A 20,294-nucleotide genomic window follows, 5' to 3' on the forward strand; every position below is an offset into this window, starting at 1 on the left:
AGGAACCCTACCTCCCAGGCCAAAGAGTGACACTAGAGGCCACTCCATGCTGGCTACAGAAGCCTCAAAACTACAGTAACTGGTGCTTAAAGTGGTCTGAAAAAGGTGTGTGGGTATGTGGGGGTGACAGACAGGGAATCTCTGAACCTCAGAGCAGAAGCTTTAGTAAGACAATGCTTAAAGTCCACCCCTCAGCAGGTCTTTGGCCCATTGCAAGCCCTCCCCTTCCCCCACTTTAAGCACTGTGTAATAGGGTGGCCACCACCAAAGCATCCCATGGGTGCCTTTGCAGTGCTTTGCACCTGATTCTTCAGGGCTCCTAAGACTATGTGGGATTTGTTTTTCTCCTTCAATCACAGCCCGTTGGGGGGGTCTGGTTTTCTTTATTTACAAAGCTCAAAAAAGCAAATGCAAACAAAAAAGGCATTTCCCTAATCACTCACACAGTCCCCAAGAATCCACAGTCTCCCTCCCCAACTGCTTCAGGTCTTGTAAGGAACCAGCTGCCAGAGGCTCCTTTCCTGCACCAGGTGTCTCTAGTTGGCTCATTTAGCAAGCCTGCTCTAGTTCTTCAAGTCAGGCAGGCTCCCTCACTCCCTTTGCTCTCACATACCCCTCACCACTCTGAGTGGCCTGTCAGAGTACTCACCACCTGGCTCACCATCTTTGTCTGTCCTGGACAGAAGGTCTGAAGTCTGGTGGCTCTTGCTGGGACAACGCTGTCCAGGAAAATAAAAGGGCAGGGTACCAATGGGTAACCCAGGCATTTGAATCTCACATCATCTGGAGCCATCAGAGCACCGCCTAGTCAGTGACAAGGAAAAAGGGAGTCCAACACAGATAGCAGTGCCGGGCTTCACTGCCCAGCATTCCTTCTTGAGGACCAATACCACGTTTCACAGTCCAGGAGTTTCCTACTCCTACAGGATAGGATGTTCTTGAGCGTGAAACTTCTAGGACAGTACTGCTCCCAGGACCCAGTGTGGTTCTATCTAGATGGGAACCTGGAAGGGTCTTAAGGCATTTCTTGAGGTCTTACCCTACCTGCCAAAGTGACACCCTAGATAGTCACACTCCATCATAGGACACTCTCACTGCCTATGTTCCAGCTGCCTACAGCAATGACATATGATCGGCCCCTCTTGAATGGTCAACAAAGGCCTGCTTGGATCCTGGGGTCTCAAAGCGCCTCTGACTGGAGATCTCCAGGAAGGTAGAGGCTCTGTCCCTTGAGGGGGGCCCAATACCAAGGGCACCTCCTCATTCCTGGGGTGCCGAAACCTGGAGCAATGCAAACAACCCTTGCGTTATTGCAGGGTGGGGAGAGGGTTAAGGGTATGATCCTAACACCTGAAGCTTCCGCCTCTAGAAACCGCTCTGTCGTTTCTACAGCCTCTGCGATGGTTAATGGGGCAGAACTGACAAACCCTAAGCTCATACTGCTATGGGAAGAATTTTTAAATGCCATTCCAAAACAATGCAATCCATCAGGTCACCCATGGGGTCAGCCAGTGAGTGGCCAAGTTGCGGAGCCGCTGGATGACAGCCCCTTTTTAGAAATGGTTCCTCATGAAACTTCCTATCATAGATTTTTGGAATGAGTCCAAGCTAATCCAATATGGCCACCTTCAGGGTAGAGTAAGATTGGGCTTCATCTGTACGCAGGGCCCTGCAAGCAGCTTAGGCCCCCCCCAGGGTGATCAGATGATGGGGAGGTGAGGTGGGCAGGCGAGCGGGGTGAGGAGTGAATGAGGAGGTGAGCAGCTGGTGGGCAGGCGGGGGCAAGGAGGAACTCCCCCTACCAGAACCTCCCGCCTGTCGGCAGGGCCCACTGATCAGCACCTCCCCCACCCTCTCAGCCGCCAACTGCAGATCAGATGTTTTGTGATGTTAGAAGGTGCTGGGGGAGAGGGCAGAGGAGTGAGGGCGCAGGGTGCTCGAGAGAGGGGGTGGAACTGGGCATGGGAGTGGGAAAGGGGTGGAGTGGGGCTGGGGTCTTGGCGGAGCCAGAGGGGGAAGCAGCCCCCGGCAGATTAGAAATCGGCCCCTATGTCATGGGCCCCGCATCCCTGTAGGGACAGTCCTGGCCAGAAATAAGCCTGTGCCCCACCCACCAGCTTGGAGTTCTCTCCTGCACCCCAAGCCCCTCATCCCCAGAGCCCACACCCCCAGACAGAGCCTTCATCTCCCTGCACCCCAACCCCTGCCTCAAGCCACAGCTTCCTCCCACACCCTCAACCCCTCATTTCTGGCCCCACCCCAGAGCCCACAACCCCAGTTAGAGCCCTCACCCCCTCATGCACCTCAACCCCCTGCCCCAACCCAGTGAAAGTGAGTGAGGGTGGGGGAGAGCATTGAGCAAGCCACCGAGGGAGGGGGAAATGTAGTGAGCGGGGGGCAGGGCCGCGGGGCAGGGGCATGGCCACGGGGGGATGGGAGGGGCTAGGGTCTTTGGTTTTGTGCGATTAGAAAGTTGGCAACCCTAGCCTCCCCATGTAGCTAAAAGGGTGAGTGGAGAGGCTTCTCTCCCAGGCCCTGGTGGCTGCCACCCACTCAGATGTCAGGAAGGCTCCTGGGTCAGTAGAGGTAGCTTGGTCAGGGTGGGTCCTGGGAGAGCCTCAGCAGGGAACACCCTTGTAGGAGCACCCAGCTAACCTAGCACAAGCAGTCCAGCCATCTTGGCCTGGAACTGCCAATTCTGTTCCTGTTCAGCTAGTTAGGCCTCCTGTGTGTGCTGCTGGGTGGCTAGTAAGACCTGGAGCAGATGATTTTGCTCCTTCTCTGCCTGTTGCTGCTGTATCATTAATCACAAGACTTCCTCCATGGACCCTCTTGGAGAAGGGGATGCTAAAAGTCCCTGCTCAGGTGCCAGGTGTATTGGGGTGGCCACCACCTGAGTGCCCCCTCATGGCCAGAGGAGCCTTTGCAGTGCCCCACCTCTGTTTTCTTCTTCTTCAGGGCTCCTTAAACAAACCCCACACAGTCTTTCTCCTTTCAATCACAGGCCTTCTTGGGAGTCTGGTTTTCTTTATTCACAAAGCTCCAAAAAAACAACCCAACAAAAAAAAAAATTCTCCAATAATTTACAGAGTCCCCAGAAATCTGTCCTAATCTGTATCCGGCACTAGCTGCCCTGCTCAAGTGGACTCCCTTGGACATTCTCCCAGTCAGTCCCTTTCCCTGCAGAATTCCTTCAACTCTTTTGTCACGAATGAGCTCCTAGAGCAGTGGTCTCCAAACTTTGAGGGTTGTGCCCCCCTTGCCCCATCCAGTGCCCCACTCTGGAGCCAGGGCGGACAGGGGTAAGGGTCCCAAAGCTTGGGCTGGGGCTAGGGATGTTTCTCAGCACCCTGTAGGGGGGCATACCCCACAGTTTGGGGACCACAGTCCTAAGGGTTTCTTCCCTGCACCAGGCGTCTCCGGTTGGCTCATTTAGTAAGTGTGCTCCCGGCTTCTAATCTCCTGCAGACAGCTCCCTCACTCCCGGTTTTCTCTTACGTGCTCACAGTATCTTTGATAGGAGCTGTTCCCTGTCTGCCCTTCCCTGACTTATGTGGAGGAGGGGGAATTAGGCTGGTGGAGATTTACAGTTGTGTAGAAGTGACACTGGATAGATTTAGAGCAGGTTATCAGAGGCTTGCACTTCCTATTTTAAGACAGGTGAAACAATAATGAAGTTAGCTAATCAAAGTAATTTAAATCCTGAGCAAATGATTAAGTATTTACAATGGTCCAGGTATACTTAATCCTACCTCAGTGCAGGGGAGATGGACTAGAATACCAGATGACCTCTCAAGGTGCATTCTAGTCCTACATTTCTGTGAATTCTCAAGCCTTTATTTAGCAAGGTATGTAAGCATGAGCGACCTCATTGAAACCTAAGGGCTGAGTCCAGCCTGCAGGATTTGACCTATAGAGTTTAGACAATGTGCTACAGTTTTCCAAATTTGGTGTGTCCATTTTCTTCCTTTAGCCTGATGATCTCTCTCCTCTCCCCTAAAAGATGTAAACTATTGCAATAATTTTCAAAAGTTATTCAACAATATAATTTTTTATTTAAAAAATAAATTCTCCTGTACAGAGTTTATAAAACTTCTTGTTTCCTTTGTTTACATGCTTAGTTCAGAGATTCAGTTAATAGGATTCTGGAAGGAGTTTAAGTTAAATATAATTGATTTTGTGAAATTTTTGTTTTTATTAGATTTCACTTAGAAAAGCTATGCATGACAATTCTGTGGTTACTGCAAATATAGAAGTGAATCCTATCCTGTACTACTGTATAATGACACTAACAGGCACAAGTCCAATTTGTCTTTCACTGTCCGCTGCCCTGCTGCACACATTTTCTTGGTCACTTCACCAGAGCAGGACAGGACTTTGCTCATTACTAATTACTTCCCAATTCTGATGTATGGAATGATCTTATTAATCGATTACCTGAGCTCATGAGGATTCTTGATTTCTTTTCTAGAATTACCTCTTCAATAAGCCTTTGGATCAGGCTCATACTGTCAGTAGAAAGATTCTGTTCACTTCAGGGGGCTTTGGGTCAGACCCCCTATGCTTATTTCCAGTGAGGTTGGAATTGGTTTAGAGATGTGGCAAATTTGTGCAATCCCTAAACAATTCTAACTCATTAAAGTCAAAACACAAAGCACAGACAGAGAGAGACTGATCCTGATTCCTGTTTACCTTAAGGTTACATTGCACCACTCTGGCAGCATAAATGGGACTTAGAGGGGTGTAAATGAACTTTAGTAGAAAGCTATTAAAAATGTAACTCACTCCCACTTTCAGATTCCTTGATGCTGCCAGAGTAGTGCAAAGCTAACCTTAGTGTAAATGAGAATCAAGCCCTTTCTTCAGAGAAACCTTTTTAGTCAGCAGGTGTCCTCCCATGTTGCTTGTTTGTCTTCAGGAATCATATTGCTGGAAAACTCATTAGCTCAAGACAGTTAAAATAAACAAACAGATAAATCCACATACCAATTTGCTTCTGTTGGAAGAAAATACCTCTGTGATGGATGTAACCTCCACAGCTGAAGGAAGACTGAAGTGCAGAGTTCAGACTGACTTCCCTAAAATGGAATAACAGTGTTTAGCAAGAGGAAATTGGAAAACATTTCCAGACTTCTGGACTTGTTTAGAAATATTGGCTGTCTTTATAAACCCAGCATCCCACCAAAAATAAATTCTAGCCATATGAATGAATCACTTTAGGTCACTGTCTGCAGGGAAGCAGAGGGAGTTGTTGTTGAATGGAAATAGTTGCATGTGTAGCATTCATAAGGGAATGTTAAGTAACACATGCTGTTTTCTGATATGCAATGGACGGATTGCACAGTATGTCTTTGGTGTGCATTTTGGTTCATAGAAAATAATTTTAAATGAGCAGAAAAGCACTACAATGAGGTTAAATCATACATTCTAGTTATTTACTGAAAATAGTTTTTTTTCTTTGTGTCTGAGATGCATGAAGCCAACAGATACCACAGGTCAAATCCTCAACTGGTAGGCAGCATGTTCTGGTAGATAGACCACCAGGAGGGGACTCAGGTGAGCTGGGTTCTTTTCCTGACTCTGTCACTGGCCTGCTGGGTGACTTTGGGCAAATCACTTCACCTCCCTGTGGCTTAGTTTCCCCATCTGTAAAATAGGCAAAATTATACTGAGCTTCTTTGTAAAGCACTTTAAGATCTATTGGTGAAAAGTGCTGGGTTTTATAAGAGCTAGATGGCATAATTAAAAGTCAGTGTGCAATCCCACTTGACACCAGCTGAGGACCAGGCCTCCTATTGTTACACAAAAACACCCAAACACAACTCACCAGTAGACGCTTCCTGTTAATATTAGCATTAATACTGGGACACATCTTGAAGCCCTTTTTTATTTCTTAATCTCTCCTTACTCAGGCAAAACTCCCACGGGGTAATGGGAATTCTACTTGAGAAAGAAACGAATAAGAAATAAGGACTTCAGGATTTGGCTCCTTTAGTTGCACCCTCTGTGTCATTGAAACATTTCCTCCTTTCTCTGTGAAGTCAACGATAGATGTGCCTTGTAGATGTGCCTCCTTTAATAGGCGTTCTCTTATTCTGGAAGTGTTTGAATGGGAAAATATAGGTCTAGTTGTGTAGCAGATCTCTTCAGTATTCTGCTTGGAGTGGCACATAGCATGTCTGTGGGGTACAATGCCAAATTTGGTTATTGTAAGGCATATAGTTCAAGGGCCAGATTCTTGGTCCTGCTCCAATTCCCTCTGTGCTGCTTCAGCAGTGCAACTGGGGACTTAAAGCTGCCTTAATCAGACAACTGAAGATTCTCCCAGTATAAGGGAAACCTTGGCTGGTGTAAAGCCAGTGTTGTCAGGGTAGGAAACATTCTGGGGTATGTCAGAGTGCAATACTGTTTCAGTCAGCATAAGTTAGAGCAGCCCTGTGACTGCTCTAGTCAAGGTAGATAAAATCAGATTTTAAAAAATATATTTAAATTGGAGTTTTTAAAAAATCTATTTAAAATTAATTTTGGAATAGATAACCTATGCTAAGGCCTAAACTAGTAATCTATTAACATCATTTAAATTAAAATTTAAAAATATTAAGCAGTACTTGTTTTCAGCCAAGTTTCAAAATTAAACCACTGAACTGGTGGAAGTTGCTGGCTAAGCACCTGGAATCAGAGTTTACTAAACCAGTTTTTGACAGCTGACACCTCTTCTGTAGGTGCAGAGAGCATATTTTCTTCATTTCAATTTATTCAGCTAGTTCAGTTCAGTGACTAGTTCATTCAGAGTTAAGAAACTGCCTGGGAGTTGGAAGTACTGGAAAGCTTGTTTTCTCTTCCAATCTTTGAATAAAAACTAGATGTGAATGGATGAGATCTACTAGTTCTAAAATCTTGACAAGGTGACCAGAAACAATCAGTTCAATTCACTAACTACAGATACTATTTCCTTTGTTTAATGTATCAGTTAGTTTTAAATGCAAAACATGATTTCATAAACTTTTTCTCTTATGTATTCAGCACAGTTAGAGTAGTTTTGTTTAATAAAAAATTAAATGCTGTTTTTATGTGTTGTAATTTGATTTGAATTTTCATTAAAATAGAGCTTGATACAAATTGTAAGTAAATTAATCACCATCTAGTAAATATGAAATATATTATCCACCGTTTCCTAACATAATAAAAAAGGTAAAAACTAAGAATCTGAATAAATCTACGTTAAGCTCTATAATTGCTTAAATAAATGTATATAGATACACTATATCTTCCTGCTTAGCAAAAAGAAGCACCAAATTTAGTATAAAGGCTAAATTTAATTTTAATTTTTAATTATTTAAGCATAATTAATTTTTAATTATTTAAGCATATTAAGCATTTAATTTTTTTTTAATTTAGTTGCCAGTCAACATGTATTAATGGTTACCAACCAACCAACCAATGAGAATTAACCTTTCTTTAGGAAAATAACTACAAAGTATAAATGCAAAACACAATTAAATTTGATTATTTTAGTTCAAGGTTTCCTGCTTGTTAGTTTAAATTACGATTTTAAATCAAAGATTTAAATCACTGATTTTGAATTGATCCACCATGGCTTTAATATGTACCTGGAGTGTGATTTGGTCCCCATCTACCTCCAAGATCAAAGGAGGAGTAAAGGTGGTTTACAGTCATTTTCCCAACCACTGTATTGAGCGGGTGCACAATACAGTTAAGGATCCAGCCTGTAGTTAAGAGTATACAAACATTAAAAGAAAAGAGGATTTTTTTTTAAAATAATGATCCAATATACTCAGATTTTCCATCATATCACTTGAAATCAAAGGGATATTTGCCCGTACTTAGAACTCACTGCCATGCAATAGCCAGATTTGGCACAGTATATCCAAACACATAGGATGTGTCCTCATTTGACACCTTGGAAGCAAAATAATCAGTGTGTGTGAGGACAGAATTTGGCCCTGTTTCTGGCGGAGTACAATCATTTTATTCACAGTCTGGGGTTTCTTGGGATCCATTTAGAGGTAAACAAGCATCTTCACCGTCTATAACTTCCATTGACTTCAGCTGAAATCTCAAGAGCCCAGTGAGTATAGGACTGGGCCCCAAGGCTTTACTTGCGTTTTATTTCCTTTCTGTATCCAGACCTAGTGAGAAAGGCATAGTGAATCTGCACTATTTGGGCATTTCATTATGGTTTCATGCAACTCATTAACTGCTGCTAGCATTTCTACAGTGTGACTATTAGATAATGTTATAACAGTTTAAAACAAAGTTAATGAAAAGCCCCGTTCTTCAGTTGCTTTCTTGTCCTCTCCTGTTATTGCTGGGAAGTTCTTTTACTTTGCCATGTCGTTTGTGTTTCTTTGGAGAAGCAGGATCAGTTAATGAGGCTTTGGGGCTTTTATTATACATAATAGTAAAGTGGCATTATGCCAGGACTATTTTGATCAATTAAATGCATTCATGAGCAACACAACTCATGGAAATTTTTTGGAAGGGAGAGAAATACTTTGGGTTCTATGTGATGAGGAAAAGACAAAGGGGATTATTTTCATGCAAATTACAGATCCTGGGCTGTTCCATAGTGAATAAGATGGTTATATTGAAAGGCAAATGAGTTATAATGGCACCATCAATGCTTTGGTTTAAAAAAAAATCATTTTATTTATTACACATTTCAAAATAAAATGCAGCACAGAAGACATATGGGAGCTAAGATGCACAGAGAAACAACCCTTCTGAAGGAGATACTTAATGAGTGTCAGCCAAAGTACAGATTATAGTTGAGAAGTCGGGTAAAATGGTTACGCATCAGGAACACAAACTATTCTCAGGTAGTCCTAACAATTTTTTCCCATTGTGGGGGTTACTGATTTTAGGGAAATGCTGATTCTTATTTGCAAAAACTCACATAATATTTTCTAAATTAAAGCACACCAACTGCCAAATTCAATGGAGATTAAATCAATTCATTTGTACCAGGAATGGATTTGGTCCAATGAATTTAAATCTAAACTCTTATCTTTATGAACTGAATCCTTTTAAAAATTTGCTTCATTTTTGCAGGGCTAATTTTAGCCATGCAAGACAATAAAACAAATTATTTTTAAAATCTCTGTGCTGCTTTATGACTCCTGCAATGTCTGTTCTACTGTCCTAAGAATTTGGATGTTGGTTCTTGACTGATAGCCACCCTGGAAAGGTAGACGTTAACTATCTGATAACCTGGAATAGGATAATATCCTCTTTCTGAGAAATGAAGCAAATTACTACTTCAGGTCAGCTCTCTGAATAAAGCAGACGTATTTACTAGTGCTTAACTGTTCTTTATGTGCCCTACTCGGCAACTATCTGAGTGACACCATCTTTGGCATGGTCCAATGACACGTTTAATCTAAAACATCTGCTTAATGGAATGTTAAGGGTCATTTAGGCAGGTCCACTCCCTTCCACCCACGTCAGTATTAGAATTATGGGTGTTTTTAAATCTAATATGTTGCAGAAGCTACAATTAACTCTCTAGATGATGTAAGTTGACTTTTCAGATCAAACACACACACTTATAAATAAAGTTCTCTCTCTCTCTCTCTCTCTCTCTATATATATGCCCTCTGATATGGTTTGGTGGGATTTTTCAAAGCAGTCTAGAGTTTTAGCCTCATGTTTGTACAGCCCCTAACATAATGGGGTCCATGACTAGGGCTTTGTTGTAATAATGGGGGTCTAACATGCCTACCCCAATTGTGAGCTCAACTGTGGGAAAGTAGAAAAAAGTTTATAAAATTTTCCAGTCACCTATAACACGATGGGGAGAAAATACAAAAGGAAGAAAAAATAAGCACCTGGCTCAGCCAGCCATGACTATATATTTTGCAATACTGTTGTAGTCCTGTAGAAAGGCCAATAAAAGGAATGCCCTGAACAGCCCACGGCTGGTGCGAGTTTGCCGGTCTCTGAGTGCCTAATCAGACCATGTGCTGGGCCTGTGATTCTCCTGAAGTGAGGTTGCAAGTAAGAGACAGCACCAGAGATGGAACCTGTGTTTTCAATCTTTGCTCTTCTTTTCTCTCCCCCCATGTGCATGCTTCTTTTGTTCTGTTTTCAAGGGAATGGGATAGAACTTTAACAGCTCCGCCCACTTCACCTAACTTCTTTCCCCCCCAAAAGGAGAGCTATTACCATCTCAAAAGCTGTCAGACAGCAAAAGGAAATAAAGGCTATTGTTAAAATGAAAGCCTTAATACTTTTCATTTCAAGTGCTTTAATTGTTCTGCCCCTTTTCCGTATCTTTAATAAAAAGATTAAAAGGATTTTTAATGGTATGTTTGCCAAAGGACTAAACAACTAGAGGTCTCTACTCAAAACCATATTTAACTGTTTAGTGTTGTACAGAGACTGGGTCACATTAACACCTTTGACTCTCTGGGCCTACTTATTCCCTTGAAGTTAGCACAACAGCTCCTAGGCACTACAGTAATACAGACAAAAAATATTTTTCAATAAAATGAACGGAAGATTATGTGGCTAAACTAAATCCCTCAGATGGTTTTAATAAAATATTAAGATTTTTCCACAGACATTACTATAAAAGAACAACTAATCTAAAATATAATAGGTGGCATAGTTCATGACCGGCTCTGCTCTTAGTTAAATCTCTGCCACCTCAGGGAATGAATTCATGGCCTGCTCTATTCAGTTAAATCATCAATTTTAGCATGCAACTTAGATGAGAGGGAAAGAAAAGGGTGCATCGGGCAATGACAGATATGACATGGAAAAGTTACTTGTGAGAAATGTCCAGTTTCCCATGAATTTTTCATTGATGTTTATGATTTTTTTCAGTGTTCACAAATATTTGGAAATGGTTTCAATACAGACCTTTCAGATCACAGATATTTCCATTCTTTAGTAGTATAATAGCAAAATAGGAACGAGATGCCAGAATCACTCTGTGACTGGCAATCCAATCACTGTTCAGTCCAAGATTCTTGAACTTATGCATGTAATAAACTACTTCTCTGTTATTTTGTCAAATATCAGAGACTAACCGTTGTTATCTAATGAATACAAATAACCAAGCTGACAAGATCGTGGTCTAGTAAGAATGCTTTTCACACAATGGGGGTTCTGCCTCCACCAATGCAGTGGGATACTGGTGTACGGAAAAGTAGTTTCAGAAAGAACCATGGAGATATCAAGAATTAGCAAATGGGCATGCCAACTACAATTGTTTCACCAAGTATTTCACCAATCTGCACTCCTCCTACATGGAAGCCTCAATATGTATTAGTAATCTTTTTCAGCTGGTGTGAAGTGGCATGGATCCACTAAAGTCACTGAAACTATGACAGTATATACCAGCAGAGAATTAGCCCACCATGGACCGCAGCAGGCACATAGATGAGAGGAGTATAAGTAAATTACGATTCTGTTTCTCAGCTATGCTGCTGTGAATCAGGAGTAAATGCATTGACTTCTATGGACAAGTATTAGATTTAGAATGACTAGAGTGAGAGCAGAATTGCACTCCATGCTTCTTATCAAGAGATCATGGTAAATGATGGCTGAAGTTCTTTCTTAAATTGTATTCAGTTCTTACTTCTTTCCACTGAGTCTGAAAAGTTTTGTCTGAATAAGGACTCCAGGATTTGGCCCCCTTTGTATGACAAGAAATCTTTGGGGACATTTTTATCTTTCATACCAAACAGCTAAATGGGGAAGCATATGCAATGCACTGAGGATGGAAGAAAACAATATGATTTGTTGTTGTTCAGCTTAATGTCATGCAGGAAGTAAGCTGCATTCTGATAGACATTTCTCCAATTCAGGGAAAACCCTTGAAATTCTCTGTCCAATACAGGTCACCCCAGTACTTTGTCAGCTCTAATTCCACTCAAGACATATCAAAAGGGACAAAGGTTCCAATCAATCCCTTACTATTTTTTAAGCACATATCAATAATCTGACTGCATGCCTTAAATTCAGCTCCCAGTAGGGTCATTTCACATGGATAAAGAGATTAGGATGGGAACCATTTCCTGTACACACTATTTAAGTAGCTGTCTCTAAACTTATCAACTTCAGCTCTAGGCTGGGAGTATACTACCAGTCTCCTTGTTATGCTTATAAGAAGCACATGGAATCTTTTAAAGGGGATAAGGCAATACACTGCATTTATTGAGAGTACAATTTAAGCATTAAAATCAGAATATGCTTCCATTCACACACACACACACACAAGGTTCTGCAGCTGGATCTTATAGTTACCAGTCCTTAGTGTTGCTCGGTCAGTTCTAGTGGCCAGCTGAAACTACACCCGAGGGATGGGGAGCTGGGCTCTGTCGAACGTGTTCAAAGCTCCGATGTTGATGCAGAGCGAACCAAAAGTCCCATGACAATACATCCTTCTTTTATAGTAATAAGTTCCCATACAAGTCCTCTGGAACTTGCTGTGTTACACAGGAGCTGTTCAAGGTTGCTTCCATCAGCATTATTTGGGTTGTTACTGGGAGTTATCTGCAGTTGTTTCCTATCTCGTCCCTCTGGCTTCACTCTTTATCTTGGCCTTGGGGTGTATGCCTTTGCTTTAGGGTCGTCAATCTGTCATGCAGGTGAAAGTTGGTGGCTCTCGACTCCTCCACTCCCTTCTTGACCATCTGGCCTAGCTGTCCATTCTCAATTAATTATCATGCATTCTTCATTCACATCAAACAGTAAATAATTACAGCTATAAACGTCTACCCTTCTAAAAACAATCAATAACACAATCAGTAAAGAATAAATGCAGAACAATTTCTTCTTACTAATTCAAAGTGAGCAAAATGGAGGACAATTTTACTTGAGACAATTTCTTCCCATTAGGCTTTTGCTTACTTCCTACAACAAGAAATTTACTTCCATCTTTTTAAAGATGATATTGCTGAAATGATTTGAGTGGAAAATGACAAAGGATGGAGTGCTAGGAAGGCTTTTTGTGGCTTTGGACATCTGTCCTCTACATGCAAAAGAGCTTAATATTGAGTTGCCATAAGAAATTGTGGCTTTGCACAATCTGAACTCCACTTTTGCTGGATGAAGAGACTCCCATGCTGTGCTCTACTCCTCTCTCATGTTCTCAGTACAAAGTCTAAATGGAGGCTAAAGCTTTGGAATGTTGACTATCCATTCATGTGATTTGACTGTCCAAAAACATGGATGACAACATCACAGTAAGTAGCCAATAGCCATATTATTTGAGTGCTATATGAAAGATTCTGAATACCTTCCCTCTCGGGGCAGCTGTGTACAAACTGCATACTATCGAGAAAGTGGGCTGAAACTGCCAATACATTTCACTCAGGCCACTGGACAGCCATCAGAGATTAAGCTCAGCCCTCTGTTGACACAGTCCTGATTTAAAACAGGGATCTACTGGAGAAAGACCTCATGTTCCAAAATTAGTCACATGAGACAACCAATGGATTCAATAAATATATTTAAAATCTTTGCTTAAGAGTGATCAGTACAGGGTAGAAAATGTTTGATCCTGAAGTACGATGGTTTATCTTGAAAAATTTGATTCAACATTTGCCTATCCCAATTTTTTAATAGAATTCCACTCCCCCGCCAAATCCTCATGGCAAAATACTGATGAATAGATCTTGAGTTTAACCTGGTAAACTTTCATGACATTTGCCAGGCTTCAAAGAGGACTGAAGAAAACAGAAGTCTGAAAAATAATGTGGACTGACCAGAAATTAGATGAGGGTGAGGAATACATCAAATTTTTTTAAACTTCTTAGTCAGTCTTCTATATCTGCATTTTATTCTGCAGGGAATTTATAATGCTGATTTTGGGCCCAGTTGTGAAGTAAATGAGAATTCTGCCCACAGGATTGGACCATTTTGACATCTCAAATGTTTCTAAGGCAATTGACTGTTACATGACTAAGTTATTTGATACTTCTCTCTAGTTACATGGCCCCCACTACTGCAGTACTTCACTCAATACACCCTTGTGAGGTAGGAAAGTGCAATTATCCTCCTTTTACAGGGGGAAAAAAAACTGACACACAGATTAAGTGAACTTGACCAAAGTCACACAGCCTGTGTCGAAGCCAGAAAATGAACTCAGATCTTCTGAGTCCCAGTCCAGGATCCTAAATACAATACCAACCTATGATATGACAGAGGTTTATGACTTTATTGCAGAATCAAAAATCAAGAGGTCAAGTTCATACAGTAGTTTCTTTGAACAGCAGGGGAAAAGCTGAAAACTACCAGTCAAATAAATACATTTTTGTTCAAAAGTTCTTTTCACCATCTTCCGGTTTGCCCAGGTGCAAAAGTCCCTACATTTTCTAAATGAAAAATGTCTTTTCTCTTACAAAGGCTAGTAGTTTGGCTTATCAGCATTTTTATCCTGTAATTAAGTTTTGTTGTTGGAGAAAAAACAGAACTTCTCTATTCCTGCTTTTTTCTTGAGGGGGAAATTTTGTTTTTTGCTTCAAAATTACTCACAAGATAACAGAGAGTAAAAGAGCTGGCTTGGCTTCAGATGTGAGGAAAATTTCATGACATTTACACTAGAAACAATAAGAAACATAATACAGTAAAAGCTTTGTTATTCGGCATGTTGTGGGGATGGGAGGGACCATTAAAATTCCAGTTAACTAAGAGTTATACTTACCAGTGGAGGGAGGGAGTTTGGGTGCAGGAGGGGGGCTCAGGACTGGGGGTTGGGGTGCAGGAAGAGGTGCAGGGCACAGGCTCTGGGAGGGAGTTTGGGTGCGGGAGGGTCTCGGGGCAGGGTGTTGGGACACAGGAGGGGTTTCGGGGTGCCAGATCTGGGTGGTGCTCACATTGGGTGACTCTCTGGAAGAGGCAACATGTCCCTGCTGCTCCTAGGTGGAGGCACAGCCAGGCGGTTCTGCATGCTGCCTCCGCCCACAGGTGCCACCCTTGCAGCTCCCATTGGCTATGGTTCCAGGCCAATGGGAGCTGCGGAGCCAGGGGGTGGGGGCAGAGCTCGGAGCCCCCTTGGCCATTCCTCGGTCTAGGAGCAGCAGGGACATGTTGCCACTTTTGGGGAGCCACACGGAGCCAGATAGGGAGCCTGCCAGCCCCACACCAACTGGACTTTTAATGGATATCAGAAATGCTGGTTTCTAGAGCTTTCTGGTTGGTAAACTGCTGGATAACACAGCTTTTACTGTATGATTCAGAACAACTAACATGGATGTGAGAGAAGGGAGGGATGCTTACCTATTTTGAGGCCCAGTTCCAATTTCCCCCTTAAATCAACTGCAAAATTTGCATTGACTCCACATAATTACATCTTTGGAGTTCTCTGAAGAGGTTAATTCACCAAAGGAGATTCAAAGTTAGGGCTGGCTCTCCAGCTGATGCTGTAGTGTGACTGAAAAAAAAGTTAAATAAAAACACAACACAATTAGAATTGTGTCTGTGATCACAGGTTTGGGCTAGATAAGCTTTGCTTTAAAAAGCTCTATATTGTGGCAGTATATGGGACAATTTGAACAAATTTAGTAACAATTTCAAATTAAGAATACATGTAATAATTAACTCTTTCTTTTGACTTGGGCCAAGATTAACAATATTCTACCTATGAAAACAAAGTAAGAAATTGCCCCACCTCTTACAGGGTACTGACTTTGTATGTAAGAATACAGGTGATCAGATAGCCCTCTAGTGGAACATAGTAAAACACAGCTGAGTTAAAACAAGTTAAAAATGGAAACAAGGTTGTATCAGGTTTGTATCTCTTTTCTTTCTTTTAACCATTGTCTGCTGTCCTGAGACTTTTCTGAATCCTGCTGAGTTCTTAGACTCAATAGGCAGTAAGCTCCATAGGTTAACTATATGTGGTGTAAAATTGATTTAAATTTGTTGCTTTAATACTTTTCAATATTTCATTGAATGTTCCCTTATTCTTGTATTGTGTAAGTAAGGGTATATAGGAATGCCTGCTTTTCCTTCTCTTTACCATTCATTATTTTATATTTCTCTATAATATTTCCTCTCCGACCAAACAGTTCCCATTATATGAATCTTTTCCACACCTCCGATTTTCATCATCCTTCTTTCCATCCCTATTTCTGTTACATATTTTTTCAGCTGGGGTGGCCAGATCTGAACTCAGTACTTAGGGTGAGGTTATACCAGTGATTTATATAATGGTGTTGCAATGTTTTTCAGTATTATTTTCCATCCAAACCTTCATACATCCTAGCATTTTCTTCCACTTTTGCTGCTCATATATATACGTACCCGTGCATGTGCATGTATATCTATACAATATGATTCTAGGATTGTCACTCCGTGTGTCGCTCTGAAACCTGAGAATGTCTTTTGAGTCAGTATGAAGTGATGGGAACAGCTACAAGCATGGTTGGGAGCTCTTTTTGTTTAGAATATCATGAGGTTCTGTCATCACTGGGACTCATGATCTGTTACCATCCACTTTTTAAGTTTTTACCCATTTTTGACTTTTTTTCAGACGACTTTATGACAGCCTGGGTCAGCCACTAGCGTAAAAGGAAAAACAATGAAGCATCCCCCTTTAAAAAAAATCCTATGCTATTTTACTGTATAATTTTCTGTATTACTTCAATCCTGAGTACACATTCCTAAATTTGCTCTGCAAGATTTCCCATAGTATGGCACTTTCAATGTGGCTTCACATGTGCACAAGGGTGCAGTTAGATGGATCACACTGCAGAATCCAAACCTGTATTTACAGATGTGTTGATAAATGAAGGGGAGTGGGGTGCAGTAGCTCCCTTCTGTGGGCACCCAGCAAGCCAGTTAGCTATAAAATCCCTCTTAGTAGCTGTTCTCCACTTGCTTTACCTGTCAAGGGTTAAAAAGTCCACAGGTAAAAGGAAAGGAGTGGGCACCTGACCAAAAGAGCCAATGGGAAGGCTAGAACTTTTTAAAATTGGGAAAAATTTCCCTTTGTCTGTTCTGTTGTTGTTCTCAAGAGAGAGGGGACAGAGCAAAGACAAGGCTGGGACTATGCTGTAAAAAGCTTTTTGTCAGGTATGGAAATTATCAGATCATACCTAAAACCTACTCATAAATCAGAAAATGTCTAGAAAGACACGATTAGGTTTATTTCTGATTGGCTTGTGGATTCCTCTGTGCTAACCCCAAATGCTTTTTTTCAGAGTAGCAGCCATGTTAGTCTGTATTCGCAAAAAGAAAAGGAGTACTTGGTGGCACCTTAGAGACTAACCAATTTATTTGAGCATAAGCATCCGATGAAGTGAGCTGTAGCTCACGAAAGCTTATGCTCTAATAAATTGGTTAGTCTCTAAAGTGAAACAACTACGCCTTTTCTTTTTGCAAATGCTTTTTGTTTTGCGTGTAACCTTTAAGCTGGACCTCAAGAAGGTTATATTTGATGTTTAATTTTTGTAATTGGGTTTTTTAAATCTAGCAAAGGCCCAAGTTCCAGATGTATTTTCTTTCTTTTTGTTTTTAATACAATTTACCTTTTTTAAGAACAGGATTGGATTTTTGGTGTCCAACCTCAAGATTTGTGCATATGTTGTTTAATTAGCTGGGGGAAACAGCTAATTTCCTTTGTTTTCTCTCCCAGTTCTTCCCCAGGGGTGAAAAGGCTTGAGGGTACCACACAGGAAAGAAATCCCAAGTATGCCTTCCTGGATTCCAAGGGGTTTTGCATTTGGTTGGTGGCAGCATCTACCCATCCAAGGTCAGAGAGAAGCTGTAACTTTGGGAGTTTAATACAAGCCTGGAGTGGCCAGTATTAATTTTTAGGATCCTGCTGGGCACCCCACCTTCTGCACTCAGAAGTGCCAGAGTGGGGAATCAGCCTTGACAGATGTCTTCATAGGTAAAGGCTTGGGCTTTGACATTGTTTGCATTTGGCCTTACTACCATAAAATATGAGGACACACACTAAAAATATTGACCCAATGCCAGGAAGAGACTGCAAGGGGGAAAGATGCAATAGCTGGTCACTCAAAGGAGTATGAAACTAATTAAAAAACCCTAAAGGTTAAAATAAATAGAACATCAGATAAGCATTGAGTTTACTATTTTTAACCATTCATGCTCTTCCATATAACATGAACAGTCTTAGCTATAATTCAGCCATTAAGTCAAAATGGGACCTTCATCTGTGATAAGGTTTGATGGGGCAGATATGATACTTAATGAAAAACAAGCTCTTTGTTGATTGCTAAAAGGACAATGACAGAAATGTCTTTATGTCCTAATCTTTCTTCAGATGGTGTAAAGAAATTATGTGTTTTAGAGGGTAAGTGCTCAGCGTATTTCTTAGAAAGTAGAAATTTTAGTATTGCCAACCCCAAGCATCCAAACATCATGAGTGAGATTGAAAAAAATTGATCAAAAGCATACATATTTGGGGGGTTTATTTGCCTTCTATTTGTTGAGCCTTTAAGTCTACAGTCAGGTCACACTTTCAAGTTTCCTTCCACAACCACAAGGACTAGAAACTAATTATTTTTTAAAAGAAAGCTGAAATTCTCATGTAATCACTTGACTCTAGAGGCGGGTGAAGAAGAACAGAAAATATCATGAGACTCGCAATAAAATCATGGTTGGAAACAATGTATGGCTAAACATTGCAAATGCGAGTACTGTATCTCCCATGTTAGCATGGTTATAAATCCAGACATAACACAAGATACACAAAAACTGATGTTTGACTTGGATGCTATGCAGGAATGTAACTTTTTTGTAAGAAAGGACCAGATTTTAAAAGGTTTTTAAGCATCTAAGAATGCAAGTAGGAACCTAGTGGGATTTTCATTGGGTCTAGGCCCCTGACTCCTATTGAAGTTGATGGGCGTTAGGTGCCCCAAGTGCTTTGGAAATCTCACTAGGTGCCTCTTCACCTCTCTAGTGAGAGAGGGCCCCTGTAGAAGTAACCCTTCTACCAGATGAAGCCAGCAGCAACAAGGGCTGGGTTCAGTATCTAGGGGTTCCTTTTCAATAATACAACACAAAACCGGCTCAAACCCCCCACCCAGTGACCTGGGACAATTACACACTACCCCCTGGATGCCTCTAAGAGGCAATACTTCCCCTTTCACAAGCACAGAATCTGACTGTAGCAGAAACTTTTACTAAAAGAAGGGAATTAACAGCATAAATTTGGGAAAACACTGCAACTAGGACCCATAAACACAAACCATGAACAAAAGAACCACCCCCAAGTAAGCTGGGCAGTGTCCTTTTCTCCTCAAGGTCTTAAGTCCAGCAACCCAGAAGCCCCTTTAATATGACCCCCCTTCTCAATACCCCACTCACAGCTGTCCTTGGCCAGTACAGCACCAAAGTTCAGAGGTTCAGCCATAGACTTCACCTCCCACCCTGTGTGGAAGACTGCACTGCTCAAGCACTCGCTTGTCACCACACGGCCAATTGCCATACCTCTGCAGGGCTCTGCTAGCTGCTGGTCACTCCTCTCCACTAGCTGCCTGTTCACCATGATGTCTTCAAGGTCCTTCCCCACAATTAACACAGCTCTCAGTGATTTCACCTGTTAGTGGGGGACCCTCACTACTGGGGCACACTGGTCAGTCTCTTACAATAGAGAAACTATCCCAAAATAAGTCTAATACTTAGACCTAGGTATCAACGCTTTCAGCTCTGCACCATATAACAAGACTCTCAATTGAATCTAAAGTAGCTCTATTATACCACAGAGATATGACAGGTTAAATTACGTCTACAACCCTTCAACACAACCCTCTTTTAACTCAATGGGCTTGGGAACCCATGTCCCGTGCCCAGCGAGTGCTATTCAGTTGAGGAAAAAGAAAAGGAGTACTTGTGGCACCTTAGCGACTAACCAATTTATTTGAGCATAAGCTTTTGTGAGCTACAGCTCACTTCATTGGATGCATACTGTGGAAAGTACAGAAGATCTTTTTATACACACAAACCATGAAAAAATGGGTGTTTACCACTACAAAAGGTTTTCTCTCCCCCCACCCCACTCTCCTGCTGGTCATAGCTTATCTAAAGTGATCACTCTCCTTACAATGTGTATGATAATCAAGTTGGGCCATTTCCAGTGGTGGGGGGAAGAGAAAACCTTTTGTAGTAGTAAACACCCATTTTTTCATGGTTTGTGTGTATAAAAAGATCTTCTGTAATTTCCACAGTATGCATCCGATGAAGTGAGCTGTAGCTCACGAAAGCTCATGCTCAAATAAATTGGTTAGTCTCTAAGGTGCCACAAGTCCTCCTTTTCTTTTTGCGAATACAGACTAACACGGCTGCTACTC

At 41.7% G+C, this 20,294-nt stretch overlaps 1 protein-coding gene across 5 annotated transcripts in view; it reads right to left on the reverse strand.

Moving 5' to 3' along the window:
* The window catches only part of CMKLR2 (chemerin chemokine-like receptor 2), a 45,346-nt gene that overhangs the window by 24,714 nt on the left and 338 nt on the right, over positions 1–20,294 (reverse strand). The window contains exons 2-5 of one of the 5 annotated variants that reach the window (XM_084643117.1): positions 15,250–15,403; positions 12,274–13,184; positions 7,611–7,727; positions 4,987–5,078 (exon numbers count right to left, since the gene is read on the reverse strand). The gene's annotated coding sequence lies outside the window, so the exon portion shown is untranslated. Of the gene's footprint in view, positions 1–4,986; positions 5,079–7,610; positions 7,728–12,273; positions 13,714–15,249; positions 15,404–20,294 lie in introns of those variants that run through there. The other 4 variants (XM_084643118.1, XM_084643115.1, XM_084643116.1 and 1 more) reach the window with 4 other exon arrangements.

Source organism: Lepidochelys olivacea (assembly GCF_965140295.1).
Source record: "Lepidochelys olivacea isolate rLepOli2 genome assembly, chromosome: 11".
Taxonomy (NCBI): Eukaryota; Metazoa; Chordata; order Testudines; family Cheloniidae; genus Lepidochelys; species Lepidochelys olivacea.